The sequence below is a fragment of the Procambarus clarkii genome, chromosome 22 (assembly GCF_040958095.1).
Source record: "Procambarus clarkii isolate CNS0578487 chromosome 22, FALCON_Pclarkii_2.0, whole genome shotgun sequence".
Lineage (NCBI taxonomy): Eukaryota > Metazoa > Arthropoda > Malacostraca > Decapoda > Cambaridae > Procambarus > Procambarus clarkii.
This window is the reverse complement of record NC_091171.1, coordinates 18,827,492-18,845,739: the sequence shown is the minus strand read 5'-3', so window position 1 is coordinate 18,845,739 and position 18,248 is coordinate 18,827,492.

Sequence of the window (18,248 nt, the reverse complement as noted above, 5' to 3'; positions counted from 1 at the left end):
TAACACACTTCGTAGTAATCTAGTTCACACTGCTCCTCCTGCTTCTAATGCTGCTGGTGTCTACTCTATTTCCTGTTCATCTTGTCCTCTCCAATACTTTGGCGAAACTGGCCGTACACTGAATGACAGACTTAAAGAACACAAGAGAAGTGTTAAGTCTGCAGACACTAACAATGCTCTCTTCTGCCATGTGAGGGATTCTAATCATCCCATTGATTGGTCTTCCTCCAAAATAATCTTTCCTGCCTCTACTCTACACAGATGCCGTCTTGTAGAATTGGCTCTTATACACAATGTACCCAACATGAACTTGAGTCCTGGCTTTGTTGCTGTCGACTCTTCCCTTTCACAGTATATACTCAAATGCTCTAATCTTTCTAACAAACGTGACTTAACATAAGCTTACCCCTTCCATTTATCTTTCTTTTTCTTTTTCTCTTTCCTTTTCTTTCTCTCTTCTCCCTTTTTTCTGTGCATTGTCTTCTCCTACGCTCCCTTGCTATCCTCTTCTTATTCCTATTACTATCTCCTTCGGTAGTTATAATGGGAGCTGCCTCGTATGGGCCAATAGGCCTTATGCAGTTCTCATTATTACTACTATCCCCTACACCTTACTTTCCTCCTCAGCTCTCTTGCCTATTTATTGCCTGCCCCTACCTGTTCTCATCACACTCGACTTGAGAATGGTCCAGGACGGACCGAAACGTCGTCATCCCTTCAACTTCTAGTGTGTGGTCTGGTCAACATACTTCAGCCTCGTTTGTTTGCTCCCTGGGAGCCCCGGGGCTGCCCCGTTTTGGTTCGTGTTGGGACTTGGGGGTGCTGGCTGCTTAGGTTCCTTCCATGCCCCCTTGTCTTTCCCCTGGATCCCCCCTTCCTGCCTACATCCAGTTCCTTACCGTCTGTGGGTTTGGGGCGGGGTTTGATGGTTTTGAGACTCGGGCAGTCTCAGGGAATTCCCCTTCCGGGGTAGCGACATGGGCATTTGAGCCTGTTCCTCCAGCTGTGTTGTAAGAGTCTGCCAGTGGGCTCCCTTCCTTAGTATTTTCGCGGCTGCCCCGGTTTTCTGGTACGGCCGGGGCTTTGGGGGGACGGCTCGGCCCCAGGGCCTGTCGTGTAGGTTCCCAAGGCTGGGGAGGGGCTGACTTTGGGGCCATGGCCCCATAGGACCCCGTGGGGGGGTTTTCTCTACCTCTAGGCGGGGCTTGTGGTTACGCGGAGCGGGGTTTTTCCTCCCCACTCGCCGTACATGTTGTTGGGCGTCGGCCCCTCCCCGGGCTCGGTTCCTTGGCCTTTGAGTCGGTTGATTCCGTCCTGTGGGTCGATGCTTCCCCCCCTTTTTGGGACGGTGTCTTTGTCATGTTTCCCCGTTCTTGGGGTTCTACGTGACTTCTGGTCTCGGGTGCGACTGTGCTTTTGTGTGCCTTCGGGACTGGTGTTTGCTTCTGTGTTCTCAAGGGTTCGGGAAGGTTTTTCGCTACTTCCCGTATTATTGAAACGTCTGTTGGCTCCTAGTCCGGGTCGCTGTATTGGGCTACTTGTAGTCCGGTTGGACTACTTGTAGTCCAGTTGGGCTCCTTGTGGCCCAGTTGGGCTGCTCGTGGCCCGGTTGGGTTCCCTTTGGGCTCTTTGTCTTCACTTCGTTGGCCGGTTTTGTTGTTACTGCTTCCTCTTTTGGCTACTTTTTTAGTGCAGTAGTCCTGGTTGGAGCCTTCCCGCAGATTGGGTTGTGCGGTTCGGCCAACATGTCATGCGCATGCGCCGTGCAGTTTGTTTTGGTCTGAGTGGTATTTTTCAGTGCTGGTGTTTTGCGCCCTTTTTTCTCGGGTGCTTCCCCTTTCGCTCTTCTCCCTTGCTCCGGTAGGTGCCCCTTCGCTCCGGGGGTGTCCTGGATTCCAGTTGTGGGGTGGACGCCGAGGATTTCCCTGTCATGGGTGTGGGCCGCCACCTTCACCTCTACCCTGCTCTCCAGCGTGTCCGGTCTTCTGGCGTCTTCACCTGGCGGTGCTCCCAGGATCTTCTGGGCGCTGTTGGGTCGTGTCACGTTCGTGCCTCCGTTCGACGGGTGAGTTTCTGCGGTCTGGCGTCTTTTGGCTGGGCACTGGATGCGAGGATGTTTATATACCTGTCTTTCTTTGGGTGTATCTACGTACGACTGTGACCGTTCGCACACCAGTGACTGTCCCTTTTCAACCCTTCCAGTCCCACTCTTGTGCATGTCCAACCCATGCTCGAGTCATTCAGGGGACCCACCTCTTTCGTGTTATGAGGTAATTACCTAAGTGTAGTTACAGGATGAGAGCTATGCTCGTGGTGTCCTGTCTTCCCAACACTCTTTGTCATATAACGCTTTGAAACTACTGACGGTCTTGGCCTCCACCACCTTCTCACCTAATGCCTGGGTGTTTGAGGAGGCATACTCTTGCACCCGTAGAACTGTAGTACCCCAACGTCTCGAGCAAGGGGACCCTTTTATTGTCAATCCTCCTTTTGTCACTGAACCCGATCTCGAAGGGCTGACAGTTCATAAGGTGGTGTTTGTGGGGCATATACTCACGATGCATCCCTAGGGGGCCCCGGCAAGATCGGCAACATCTCTCTTGTTGGGTGTCCTGCCTCTAATTGTGGCTCCGTGGTGGGTACGGGAGCACATTTGTGAATATAAGTATTACCTCTCATTTCCATGTCGGTGAATACATTTCCTCTTATGACTTCTCAGGCTCGTGGGGTGGGCGACCAAGCCCCTGAGTCGGACTGTGTTGGAAGACCGAGCTCTGTAGCCCCCACTACATTGGGCCCAAACCTAGCTCCTTCTATCACCACCAAATGTGCGGAGTAATCAGAGGGAACTAAATATCACCAAGGATACCAATACGAGAACAGAAATGCATGAGGCGAACAATATCAAAAGTATCCGATTTACCAAGAATTCTATCGAGGGACATTTGACCACGAGGGATGGTCGGAAAGCAAGACACACGCTCATCCTGAAAGTCAGTCCATTCAACAAGAATGTGCATGACCGTAAGAGGAACAATGCAATTTGGACAATAAGGAGCAGGGTGGCGCTCCATTAAGTGACCATGAGTTAAACTTGTATGGCCAATACGTAACTTAGCCAGAGTTGTTTCCCACCTCCGGTTATGGTGGTAGGAGGAAGTCCACAGGGACACATGACTCATAAGAGTACATAGTTTGTTACCAGTAACAGAAGACCAACAACCCTGCCAATGGGCAAGGATGGAGGAATGAATAACTGGGTAAAAGTCAGAATAAGGAATACCTTCACGGGAGATGGGACAAGTGCAGATAGCTTCCCTAGTGGCAGCATCCACATGCTCATTGAAAGAGACACCAACATGGCTGGGAACCCAGCAAAACTCTACCGACTTAACACTATCGCTCACCCGACATGCGCGCGGTCAACTTAGAGGTCATTCACCCAACATGTGGGCGAGCGTGCAGGCAAGCGTGCGGTGACGCCTAAATGTGTATACTCGTTTCAGCTTTCTCACCTTAATTCTCGTGCTACGTCGTTCGTTTTGGTACTATTGTGTTTGCAATTAAATTCCCTACAGGTGTGTATAAATATAATGTCCAAAAGCCTGGCGTGACTCCCAACAGCAAAGCCTAAAGTCGCCAAAAGTTACCTGTGAGTGCACAAAATCAGTAAAATGTGCATACTCGTTCCATTTTTCTCACCTTAATTCTCGTGCTACGTCGCTCATTTTGGTATCATTGTGTTTGCAATTAAATTCCCTACAGATATGTTTGAATATAATGCACAAAAGCCTGGAATGCCTCCCCGCAGAAAAGCCTAAAGTTGCCTGTGAACGAGCACCAATTTATCCACTGCAACCTAATGTGTATACTCGTTCAGTTTGATAACATCAATTTTCATGTTACGTCTTTCATTTTGGTATCAAATTGTTCGCAATAAAAAGGCGTGTATTTTAAAGCTAGTCCCATAATAATAGAATAATAACTGGAATTTTAACAAATATTTTAATTCTGGAAGCTCATCATCACAAAATTTTTTATATCTTTCCAGTGTTCTGACATAAATTTTTGTGTTACATCTTTCATTTTGGTATCAAATTGTTCGCAACGTAAAGGCACACATTTTAAAACTAGTCCCAAGATAATAAAACAATAAATAGAATTTTAACAAATATTTTAATATTTTGACCAAAAACCTACTTATAATCATTCAAGTGTTCGGACATCAAGTTTCATGTTATATCTTTCATTTTGGTATCAAATTGTGCACAATCTAAAGGCGCTTATTTTGATACTATCCCAAGGTCGATCAGATAAAAAATGAAATTTATAAAAATATTTTTGTAGTGGATGCAAGTCTGGTCCACAGTAAGGATTCAGGAGAAAAAAATGTACGCGATCGGTGTCCAAAGTCAGCGATAGTGTTAAATTTACTGGAGATAAGAAACAGCCAATGTTGAATCTCAATGACCACCGGGTGGACCGGATTAAAGAACCCCAAAGCCATGAGGGCACTACGAGAGTCAACTACTACCACAAAGGAGGATTGACAACAAGAAAGCAGAAGACGAAGAGCATAGAGAATAGCATAAAGTTCTGCTGTGAAGATGCTAGCCTCCGAAGGAAGGCGACACATATAAGTGTGGTCAGGAAAAAACAACAGAGTAGCCCACACCGTCAGCAGACTTAGACCCATCGGTGAGGATGGAGATGGAGTGGGAGTGTGAAGAAAAGTGCTCAAGGAAAAGGCGTTTCAGAACTGTAGGAGGGGTAAAAGCTTTAGTGATGCGGGTCAGGGAAGTACAAAATTTGGGAAAGGGGACCCTTCACAGGGGCAAGGACGGAACAATATGAGGAGAAATATTGGTAATACGAACTGGAAGAGAATCTTGTAAGCGAGACAAACGGACAGAAATAGGAAGGTGGTGAAGAGGAACAGGAACTACAGGAGGGGCAAAAGTCAAAGCACGACAGAGGCGAGAGTGAGGATGCTGTAAGGACCGTGCAAGATAGCGAAGACAGTAGCGATCACGGCGGTCCTGGAGAGATAGAAAGTCGGTGTCAGCGTACAAGCTGAGGGTAGGAGTTGAACGAAAGGCACCAGAGATGAAGTGCAACCCAGTATGATGCAAAGGATCAAGACAGCGAAGAGTAGAAAGATAAGCAGAAGAGTATGCAGGGCAACCATAATCGAGTTTAGACAGGACGAGAGAGGAGTGCAAATAGGAGCGTGCGCCTATCCGCTCCCCAAGAAGTTTGGGACAAAACCTTAAGTAGGTTAAGGGCCTTAGAGCATTCAACACAGAGGTAAGAGACATGGGGCGACCAAGACAAACGAGTGTCGAAGATTAACCCCAAAAGCTTTGTGGAATCTTTGTACACACAAGGGGATGACCATAAAGTGACAAAGAAGGAAGAAAGACGACATGCTTTTGGGTAAAAGTCATAGCTCAAGTTTAAGTTGCAGAGAACTTGAAGCCATGATTGGTGGTGGCCCAAGACAACACGGCATCAATCATAAGTTGAAGCCGCCGTTGAAGGAGAGGCAAATCATCACCTCGACAGCAAAGAGTAAGATCATCAACATAAAAAGCGGAGAAGATGCCAGAAGGAAAGGAGGAAAGAAGACCATTGAGGGCAACCAGAAAAAGAGTAGTGCTCAGAACACTACCTTGGGGTACACCTTCGTATTGCCGAAAAGAGAGAGTGGTACCAAGCATGACTGGAAAGGAATGACAAGAGAGGAAGCTTTGGAGGAAGAGAGGGAAATTACCACGAAGGCCAAAAGAATGAAGTTGGGACAGAATATGGCATCTCCAGGTTCCGTCATAAGCCTTTTCCAGGTCAAAAAGGACAGCAATAAACGGAGGTCTTCGCAGCAAAAGCAGTACAAATATAGACCTCCAAGTTCACCAGGACATCAGTTGTGCTGCGGCACTTGTGAAAACCAAATTGAGAAGGAGAGAGGTGGTGATGGTGTTCCAAGAACCACATCAGACGAAAATTTACCATACGCTCGAAGAGTTTGCAGACATAACTAGTGAGGGCAGTAGGGCGGAAGTCGTTAGGGGATATCCATTGAGACCCCGGTTTCCGAATAGGAAGTACAACTGCATCGAGCCAGCCCTCAGGGACTGACGACAACTCCCAAACCTGGTTATGCAGACTCAGTAAATACCGAGACGTGCAAAGAGGGAGATGGCGAAGCATCTCAAAATGAATGTCATCCGAGCCTGCTGCCGTAGAACCGCAGAGGGCCAGGGCAGACTGAAGTTCAGAGAGAGAGAGAGAGAAGGGATCGTTATAGGGAAGGCGGAGATGAGTGCGGAAATCTAAGGGATGAGATTCAAGAACGGGCTTATGAAGGAAGGAAGGATTGAGGAAGATTAGAACCAGAGCTAACAGAAGAAAAGTGGGAACCCAGTTCAGTCGCGACTTGCACTGGGTCTGCCACAAGAGTACCATGGAGGTGAAGAACCGGCAAGACATCTGGAGCGAACTTACCCGCAATCTAGCAGATCTTCTTCCAGATCTACGTTACAGGAGTATCAGACGTAATGGTGGAAACGTAAGATTTCCAACTCTCACGTTTAATCTGTATGGATGGTCCTACGGGCCACCGCATTTGCTTTCCAAAACAAAATAAAAGAATCAGCCGTCTGTCGACGTCGGTGTTTCTTCCAGGCTACACGCTTACAGCAGACAGCCCATGCACAGTACGCATCCCACCAGGGAACACACTTCCGCGAGCCCTGGGAGGTAGAGCGAGGAATAGAGCATAGGGCAGCATCGAAGATGGTGTCATGAAAAAGGAGGGCGGCGCGAGGAGGAGGCAGAGAGGTCAGTGAAAGTAGCACGGAGGGTGAATAGGTTCCAGTCAGCTTTGGCAAACTGCCACCTAGGGAAGGAGAGGGGAGAGGTGAGGGTGAAAAGGGAAAAAGGAAATAAGGATGGGGAAATGGTCACTGTTATGGAGGTCATCAAGAACCTGCCATGTGAGATCTAAGTAAAGGGATAACGAGCAGAGAGAAAGATCAAGACAGGAAAGGGTGCGTTCAAGAGTCCACATGGGTGGGCTCACCAGAATTCAGAAGAGACGGAAGAAGAGAGGACGAACGGTTCGAGAAGGCGGCCTTGGGTGTTTGTCAGAACATCACCCCAGGGGGTATGTCGACAGTTGAAATCACCCAACAGGAGCACTGGGTCTGGCAATGAGTCCTGGTGGTGCTTAAGATCAGGAAGGGAAAGCGGGATATTTGGGGGAGATAAACTGAACAGACTGTATACTATTTAATCACAAAAACACGGGTAGCACAACAATGGATAGACAATGGAAACAGTACGGGGACGAAGGGAATATCAATACGAATCAAGAGAGCAGTATAGTTATAGGCCCCAGCAGGAGCTGGGGGAAGTGGGGGGGAGAAAGAAAGGAATAACCACGAAAGTGACCAGGACAAGCACCAATCATTGGTTCCTGGAGACAAACACACAGTGGTGAAAACTGTGTGTTTGTTGAACTGTCAGAAGTTGGAGTTCATGGAAGTTGGCATAAAATCCACGAATCTTCCATCCATTGAAGAATAGACATTATCAAAAAGAGAAAGGACAGAGAGCAATGAAGAAACTAAGGTAAAGAAGAACACAGTATATTAAATAAGCTCAGAATCAGGCTCAGTAAAATCAGGGTTAGGGGGCATGGATAAACTGAGTAAGGATGGAGTGAAGGGAGCGGGAGGACAGACCAGAGGCAGACGGGTAGGGTCTGGAGGAGGAGGTTACCTTACCTTGACCTTACCTTGAGGTGCTTCCGGGGCTTAGCGTCCCCGCAGCCCGGTCGTCGACCAGGCCTCCTGGTTGCCGGACTGATCAACCAGGCTGTTGGACGCGGCTGCTCGCAGCCTGACGTATGAGTCACAGCCTGGTTGATCAGGTATCCTTTGGAGGTGCTTATCCAGTTCTCTCTTGAACACTGTGAGGGGTCGGCCAGTTATGCCCCTTATGTGTAGTGGAAGCGTGTTGAACAGTCTCGGACCTCTGATGTTGATAGAGTTCTCTCTCAGAGTACCAGTTGCTGAGGAGGAGACAACCGAGAGGGGAGATCAAGGACAGCAGGAGAAGGGGGGGGCAGAAACCGGGAAGCGCACCTCAGCAAGGGCAGCAACTGAGAGGGAATCGGGGGCTACAGAAACCTCCATAGCTGGGACGGGGGGCCCAACCACCAAAATGGAAGGGGACAGAGCAAGAGAGTCAGAGGTGGGGGGGTGAGGAGAAACTAATGCCTTCTTACCTGCCAGGGAGGATGAAGGAGAGGAGCCAGGCTTACGTTTCTGACTCAGAGACAGGTGTTCCAGCAACAACGTACTGAGCGACACACTCAATTGGCTCAACAGGAGAAGATGAACGGGAGTGAACAACATGAAGGGTGATGGACATCAGCCTGGACAGACAGGCGGCATTGAGGGCCAAGAGACTGGGGGGCAGGGATGGGAAGAAGGATTGGGAAAAAAGGGAAAGAAGACACAGGAGACATGGCAAACTGGGTAGATAGGGGGGAAACTTCAGATGGAGAACCAGGAAGGGGCCTCTTCGGGATGGAACGTAAAGGAACAGGGGATAAGGTGGTAGTGCGTGTCCAGGTCTAAGATCTGGAAATAGTTGTGAGACTGAGTAAGGTGGGAAGGACGAGGAGAGGTAGAGTGCAACACATGAGCGTAGGATACGCCTGCGAAATGGGTGAGATGGTGAACTTGGCGTCTCGCTTCAGGAAAAGGCAGACGATCCCGGTGTTTCAATATGAGGACAGTTTCCTCAAGTTTGTAGTGTATACACGAGCGGCAGAAGGTAGGGTGGGGCCCCACCGCAATTGAGGCAGTGAGCATGGGGAGAAGTGCATTCAGACTTAGTGATCATCGGCCCCACACATGGGGCATAGATACACAGTACTAGAGCATTTGAGGACACCATGCCCAAACTTCCAGCACTTATTGCAAAGTCTAGGAGAGGAAATGTACTCCTGAACGGAGCATCTGGCACCAGCAAGAATTATAGAGGGCAGAAGGGTCCTACTATTAAAGGTGATTTTCACAACTCAAAGGGGCTGAGGGCGATGACCACGAGGGGGTCGAGTGAATATGGCTACCTGGAAGACAGTATGGCCTTGGAGTTCAAGGATATGATTAATATCCTCATGGCAGTCTTTTAGGTCGCTAACACCAGTTGCAACATGGTGCAGGAGCACCATGGCAGCCTTCCCGGTTTGGTGCCTTCTTTTGATAATTAATTACTTCAAATCATCTGGGTGCTGGGGAAGATGGGACATCATGAGTGTAGCTCTCATTCTGTCACTACACTTGGGTAATTACACATACATATACTGTACACAGTAAAGTAGCAATTAATATTTAATATGTAGGCATTGTATTTGCTTGTCCTTGACACTGAATAAAATATAGCAGTCAGGTTAATTAACTTGTTGCTAAGCCTAAATCAGTGACACTGACAAAGTACTTTATGGTCAAATATTGTGCATGGCAGTATCTTTGAGAATATGTAGCAGAATTAATTTAATCCAGTTAGATATTCTCTTTAGATTTGTTTCTTATCATAGTTTGGTTAACTTGATACTACATTTTCTGTTATTGAAAAAAAAATTTGGTGATATTATTTATGTGAAAAACATTTATTTGAGCCTTTGCTCACCCCCCCCCCCCCCCCCTCCCCCATGGGCCCAATTTCTAATTTTGTTTGCACCTACAAACCTTGCTACTGACACAGGGCAGTGCTGTTTACTCGGTAATAGCTCACTTGCCTTTGTTTGCTTCTGTAGAAGCTTCACTCAGGATAAATTGTCAATTTAAGGAAATAAATGGAATTTGGTAATTTACAAAAAGTGCAGTTCTCAGCAGCTTAAGTGTTTACTTGTTAATACAAAACTCATTTGATAATAGCAAAATTTGGGGCGATTTGTGTAAGCTGTATTGTACCTGCACTAGATGTACCATAGTTAATTCAGCTATGCAGTTCAGTATCAACAACTGCCTCAGGGTTGAGACAATGAAATAACCATGACAGATCTGCTTTATAAATATGAAACCTTTGGTTGTGATTCTGATTGCAAATATGACTTGATGTATGTTTTGTATTGTTATTCAGTAATGTATAGAATATTATTGCTTATGAGAATAGACATTTTTTTTGCTCTCATCCTTTTAGATTTAGGTAGATTATAAGATATTTAAATTAATTATAGCAGCCTAGTTTCCAAGTACATACTGTACTGTACTGTATAATACATATTTCAAAATCCATATTGTGGTAACAACAACAAAATTAATTCAGCTTTGATATATGTTAAAAGCAAAAGTGAGCATCATAAATGTCTTATTATAGATTTATTTTAACTACAATACTGTTTTAAGTTCATAATTACACAAGTACAGCCGAGGTTTAATTATGAGATAATTGATTTTAAATGTATTTCATATTCATTTTAGTTGTTCAAGCAACACTTGTATCAAGATGGTAAACAAACCATGTGAGGTTAAGATTAACTGCATTTACAATATATATAATATGAATGGTTATTTGTTTGTAAAATACACTCTGTTATCTCACTAACTCGCACAAACCATATTTTAAAGTACAGTTTACATATACAGTACACATACCATACTGTATTGATATTCAAAATGTGATTAATTTTTATTACTAACATGCTATTTTAGTGTAACATTACCAAACTTTGAATATAAAAAATTGAGAGTTAAGTAAGGATTGCAGGAGTCACATATAGGCAAGTTGAAAGCAATTTTGGTGATCATCATCTCTAATAATCAAAGCAGCTGTACCCCTGATCAGTCTTATAACGGTTTTATTGAATGGGAAATCCTGGAAATGTCTGTGATAGCAGTGTGATTACTGTATTGTCAAGGTTGTTCACTTTATGAATGTGATAAAAAATGAAATACTTCTAAAATACATGTAAAATTCTTAAGAAGGATGCATAAAATAAGTACAGTACAATCCTGTAGTTTTATGAACATGCACAAATTTTTGTAAATGGAAATATTTTATTTAATATTACTCAAATTAGAGGTTGAGTTTGGCAAACAAGTACTGCCTGTGTGTGTGCTTGTGTTATTTACTCAGTCCATAGGTAAGATTTATTTTTCGTGGCATAAATGCATACAGCATTTTCAAGCTCAATTTTTCATGATTGATTTGGGTTGATTCTAACAAAATATATTAATTACACAGTAATAATCCTGCATTGTATACATTATGCATGTATGATCTGTCTGTATAATGATGATGGCTTGCAAAGTCTAGAAAACAATTATTTTATGCATATTTTGTTCTTCACTATTTTATTCCTTCATTAAATAAACAATTCCCTTCACTTATGATAGATAATTTGTCCAGATGCACTACCAAATTTAAATGTAATGTCTCACCAACATACTACTTGATTGGGTTACCCATTCAAGAGTTTTACCTTGTCATGGTGAGGGGGTTCATGTATCACTCACTGCAGTTGAAAGGGGTTGCCTTGGCTCCTCTCCTGCTGCTCTCCTGTCATTGTACATCTGAAATGAAACAAATGTAGTTCCTTTTCGGGTCATTGGACCACCCACTGGAGGGGTCGCCCATGAGGGCACCCTTCGAGGTTGGTTGGGAGCTGGGGCAAAATGGAGAAAGACGTCCTTGCACTGGTGTAGGAAAATGTACAATGCAGTAGGACTTCCTGTTAAAAAGAGGGGGCACTGCTTGAGCCGACGTACCCCTTCCTGCACTGGCCAAGCATTCAGCCTTCCTTGCCACCCCGGTAGGTGGTATTCCTTGATTCCAGGGCCCAAACAAACTTTTGAAACAATGATGCATAATATCTGAAATAACTTCTCAAACACAGGCTCGGTGGGCAGGGGGGGGGGGTTAGGCTCAGTGAGCAGGCGACCAGACCCCCGCTAGTTGATCTCTAGTTGTCCATGTCATCCTTTACCTTAGTTATTCAATTTTTACTTTTTATCTCTGTTCCTTTCTGTATCTATTCTTCAATAGAATACATGTGTTTTATGCCAATTTTCACAAATTCCCCCTTCTGATCTCTCGGTTTTCACTGCTGTGTATACCTCCAGGGGCTGATGGTTGATGCTTGTCCTGGTCACTTCCATGGTTATTCCCTTCTCTCCTCTCCTCCAGCTTTTGCTAGGACTCCCTAACTGTATCAAAACAGCTTGAAGATTAAGAAAGGATATGCAAGTCTTTTTTTTCCTCCCTCCCTATCCAGCACATTGTCATCGTGAGGGGGGGGCTTGGTGGATGGCTGTTGGAGTGTGATGTGCTGCATGGGACAGCATTTCCTCTATCCTTTAGAAGCCTTATGCTCCTGTAGGTGCCTTTATGAATTTTGCTGATGTCTTTTTCCTCTTCCTCATGTTTCCTCCCCACCTCTTTTTCCTTTCCGATTGTTCCTACCAGCTGACTTAGTGTCGTTCTTGAATATTCCTTCTGTTGTCTTCTGTTTTGAAACCGAGTGATTGGGAAGGCGCTCTCTCTCACCCATAGAACTGTGGTACTTGTGGTCTAGTGAGGTGGAAGCGTTTATGTCAAACCTTTTCTAAGGCTCGTGGGGTGGATGACCAAGTCCTCGAGTCGGACTGTGTTGGAAGACTGGGCTCTGTAGCCCCCGCTACATTGGGCCCAGACCTAGCTCCTCCTCCTGACTACTCCCCTCGGCTCCCCTCCCTCCTCTGTAGTTGGCTTGGCATGGCTCAGTCTCTCATTGTAACTACTGTGCCTTTTAACCTGTCTCTCTCTGAGGGTTCTCAACGCCGTCCCTGCCACGCCCGCACTCGCACGATCCCTTCCAATACTAATACGTACAACGCCTTGTTTGGTCCTGCTTCGTGGGCTAATTACATTGATCTCCATCTGGATTCTACACCTGACGATTTCTCACTCCATAAACATCTTGCTGATTCGGTAGATGCTTGAGGTTCTTGAGGGTATCTTGAGATGATTTCGGGGCTTTTTTTTTAGTGTCCCCGCGGCCCGGTCCTCGACCATGCCTCTACCCCCAGGAAACAGCCCGTGACAGCTGACTAACACCCAGGTACCTATTTTACTGCTAGGTAACGGGTATAGGGTGAAAGAAACTTTGCCCATTGTTTCTTGCCGGCGCCCGGGATCGACCCCGGGACCACAGGATCACAAGTCCAGCGTGCTGTCCGCTCGGCCAACCGGCTCCCCGGTGCCTCTATTACTTTTAACCCTAGCGGTTTCGGTACACGTGTCGTCACTGCACCTTCTCAGGATGCAGTTATCTGCTTAGCCGCATTGTCCTGCATTAGGGAGACTCCTGTTCGGGTCTCCAAAAACGCTCAGTTAAATGCCAGTGTTGGCACTGTTCTCCTCCCGCACCATGTTGCAACTGGTATTCGGGACCTAAAAGACTGCCATGAGGATATTAAACATATCCTCAAAGCCCAAAGCCATCCTGTCCTCCAGGTGGACACGTTCACTCGACCCCTTCGTGGTCGTCGTCATCAGCCCCTTCAAGTTGTGAAAATCATCTTCGATAGTAGGACCCTTCCGCCCTCTATCATTCTTGCTGGTGCCAGGTGCTCCGTTCAGTAGTACATTCCCTCTCCTAGACTTTGTAATAAGTGCTGGAAGTTCGGGCACGGTGCCCTCAAATGCTCAAGTCTTGTGTCTCTATGCCCCATGTGTGAGGGCGATGACTACTCTAAGACAGATTGCTCTTCTCCCCAGATTCTCTGCCTCAATTGCGGTGAGGCCCACCCTACCTTCTCCCGCACGTGTATACACTACAAGCTTGAGGAAGCCATCTTCAACTTGAAACACCAGGATCATTTGACTTTAACTGAAGCGAGACGCCAAGTCCACCGTCTCCACCCTTTCATTGGTGTATCTTATGCTTGCATGTTGCGTTTTACCTCTCCTGGTCCTTCCCACCTTACTCAGTCACACAACCGTTTCTAGGCCTTGGACCCGGACACCCCCACTGCCTCCTTCTCCATTCTTTTATGTTCTGTCCTGAAGGGCCTCCCTCTTTGTTCTCCATTTGGAATTTTCCCCCCTTCCTACCCAGTCCGCCATGTCTCCTATGTCTTCTTAACCATCTCTTCCCCCCCCCCCCCGATCCTTCTTCCCAACCCTTACCCCTAGTCTCTTGGCCCTCCACACCGCCTGTCTGTCCAGGCTGTTGTCCATCATCCTCCCAGCAATCTACATGTTGTTTGCCCCTGTTCTTCTTCTCCTGTTTAGACCATTGAATCTGTTGCCCAGTACATTGTTGCTGGAACACCTGTCTCTTTGAGTCGTGGTCCTTGCTCCTCTCCTACCTCCTCCCCAGCGGGTAAGACGGCATCGCTTTCTTCCTCACCCCCCACCTCTGACTCTATCGCTACGTCCCCTCCCATTTCGATGGTCTGGCCCCCTATCAGGGCTATGGAGGTTTCTTTAGCCCCCGATTCCCTCTCGGTTTCTGCCCCTGCTGAGGTGTTCTCCCTGGTTTCTACCCCCCCTCCTCCTACTGTTCTTGACTGCCCCTCTCGGTTGTCTCCTACTTCTCTGGACCCCGTCAGTCCACCTCTAGTCTTTATTCCCACTCCCTTCCCTCCATCCTTACTAAGTTTACCCATGCTCCCTAACCCTGATTTTGCTGACCCTGATCCTGACTCTGATCCTAACTCTGATCCTAATCCTGAGCTTATTTAATATACTGTGTTCATCTTTACCTTTGTTTCTTCATTGTTCTCTGCTGCTGTCCTTTCTTCAGTGGAATATTCATGGATTTTATGCCAACTTCCATGAACTCTAACTTCTGATTACACAGTTTTCACCACTTTGTGTTTGTCTCCAGGAGCCAATGCTTGATGTTCGTCCTGGTCACTTTTGTGGTTATTCCTTTCTTTCTCCATAACTCTACTGCTCTCTTGATTCGTTATGATATTCCCTTCATTCCCCTACTTTTTCCATCGCCTATCCGTTATTCTGCTGCCAGTGTTTTTGTGAGTAAATGGTATACAGTCTGTTCCATTTATCTCCCCCTAAATGTCCCGCTTTCCCTTCCTGATCTTAAGCACCTCTTGGACTCCTTGCCAGAGCTGGTGCTTCAGTTGGGTGATTTCAACTGTCGACATACCCTCAGGGGTGATGTTTTGACAAACTCCCGAGGCCGCCTTCTCGAACCGTTCGTCCTCTCTTCCCTGTCTCTTCTGAATTCTTATGAGTCCACTCATGTGGACTCTCGGACTCGCACCCATTCCTGTCTTGATCTTTCTCTCTGCTCGTCGTCCCTTTACTTAAATTTCACGTGGTGGGTTCTTGATGACCTCCATAACAGTGACCATTTCCCCATCCTCGTTTCCTTTTTCTATTTTCACCCTCCCCTCTCCTTCCCTTGGTGGCAGTTTGCCAAGGGTGACTTTAACTTATTCACCCTCTGTGCTACGCTCTCTGACCTCTCTTCTCTGCCTCTTCCTCGCGCCCTCCTTTTTCATGACACTGCCCTCCACTCTATTCCTCACTCTACCTCCCAGGGCATGCGGAAGTGCGTTCCCTGGTGGAATGCGAACTGTGCTCGGGCTGTCCGTTGTTAGCGTGCAGCCTGGAAGAAACACAGACACCGGCAGACGGTTGATTTTTCTCTTTTGTTTTGGAAGGCAAGTGCAGTGGCCTGTAGGACCATCCGTACAGCTAAACGTGAGAGTTGGAAATCTTACGTTTCCACCATTACGTCCGATACACCTCTGCCCCAGATCTGGAAGAAGATCTACAAGATTGCAGGTAAATTCGTTCCAGATATCTCGCCGGTTCTCCACCTCCATTGGTACTCTTGTGGCGGACCCAGTGAGGGGTCGCAACCGAACTGGGTTCCCACTTTTCTACTGTTAGCTCTGGTTCTCATCTTCCATTTATTTATTTATTTATTTATTTATTTATTTATTTATTTATTTATTTATTTATATACATACAAGAAGGTATATTGGGTTTGTCAGAATACATAGCAATGCATTTACAATCTTATAAAGCCACTAGTACGCGCAGCATTTCGGGCAGGTCCTTAATCTAACAAATAATTTTAGGTAGGTAAATTCTAGCAGTATTAGTAAAATGATAACAGATACATTGCAAGAAAAAAATGGGATGAGAGAGATTAGTAAGTATATTAAAGCACATGGTATATTAAAGCTCTGATTGATTACATTGACAGCTTGATTGGTAATTTAAACAAGATTAATAGGCACCATACAGCAAATTGATAGCACATATAAGAAGATAGCAATGATCACAGTGGTAAAGTTGTTCGGATTGGGTACATAAAGATTGGGAGATTGGGTAGCACTTGATACAGTGCAATTTTAAAGCAACAAGGTAAAAAACTATGAAGATGAAATTAGGTACTTTTTAGTTTTGCTTTTGAATGACGCAAAAGTTGGACAGCTTTTCAATTCATTAGGGAGTGAGTTTCATAGACTGGGTCCCTTTATTTGCATAAAGTGTTTACAGAGATTAAGTTTGACATTGGGGATATCAAAGAGATATTTATTTCTGGTGTGGTGATACTGGGTCCTATTACATCTGTCCAGGGAGAGTTTCAAAGCAGGATTTGCATTTAAGAACAGGGTTTTGTAAATGTAGTTGACACAAGAGAGTTTGTGGAGAGAGATTATGTTTAGAATGTTTAGGAAGTTAAACAAGGGGGCTGAGTGTTGTCTGAAAGCAGAGTTTGTTATTATTCTGTAGCAGATTTTTGCTGGGTGATGAACTTGAGGTGGTTTGCAGTGGTTGAACCCCATGCACAGATACCATAATTAAAATAGGGATAGATTAGTGCATAATATAGAGATGAGAGCAGAGTTAGGTACATAATATCTGATTTTGGAGAGTATACCAACTGTTTTAGAGACTTTCTTAGTTATGTGTTGATTGTGGGCGCTGAAGTTGAGTCTTTCAAACCAATTCTATTTGCTGACGACACAACCTTCATTTATTCCAGCCCTGACCCCCTTGCTCTTAATGGCACAGTGAATACTGAACTAAATAAAGTCTAACTTTGGCTAACTGCCAACAAACTCACCCTCAACATTGACAAAACTTTCTATATCTTGTTTGGCAATAAATCCTCAAATCAAATAAATCTCTGGATAAATAATACCCAAATTTGTAACAAAATTGATGGCAAATTCCTTTGCGTTCTTATTGACCACAAACTGAATTTCCAGGGACACATTCTAAATATATCAAAAAAAAGTTTCAAAAACTGTTGGCATTCTTTCTAAGATCAGATATTATGTACCTCGCCCTGCCTTGGTGACGCTCTATTACTCCCTCATCTATCCTTATCTCAACTATGGTATTTGTGCTTGGTGTTTTACTACCCAAAATCATTTACGTCCTCTAATTACTCAACACAAAGCTGCTATTAGGACAATATCCAACTCTGGCACCAGACATCACTCGGTACCCCTACTCAAATCTCTGAATATGTTAGATATTAAGTCACTGCACATCCTCTCATGTGTATTATATATATATAAAATGCTGAACTGTAATGCTAATCCTGACCTTAAAAGCTTCATTGAAGGTTGTAACAGAATCCATGTCCACCACACCAGAAACAAATACCTTTATGATATTCCAAGAGTTCGACTTAATCAAACTAGAAATGCTCTACAAATCAAGGAACCCAGAATGTGGAATGACCTTCCCAATCATGTTAAAGACTGTACCTCTCTCAACCAGTTTAATATAAAAACTAATCACTACCTAATTAACTCCCTGTAACCTACCTTACCCCTTTAATGTCAACCCATGTCTGTTATTTTTTAACAATGCTGTTTGTCAACCAAATTACATTTTTGCTTTTTTCTGCCATGTTCCCCCCTTTTTTATTTTTATATTTTCTCAACACATTTTATACTTTAATCTCAATTAGTGTTAAATTTTAGTCTTTAGTGTTTTACCTGCCCGAAATGCTTTGCGTAATAGTGGCTTTAGGCATTGTATGTACTAGCTCTATCTATAAATTTATCAATTTTTGTATCGCCCCTTGTATGTATGTATTTTACCTAAATAAATACAATAAATTACGTTTTGTAAGTGAGCAGCTGCTTGCTTGTCGAGAACAAGGGCCCCCACAGTATGCGGGCAGAGCTTATATAACCTTGACTCGTTGCGCGCGCAGCTTGGGCGGTTAGACTCGGCTCTCAGAGACACGT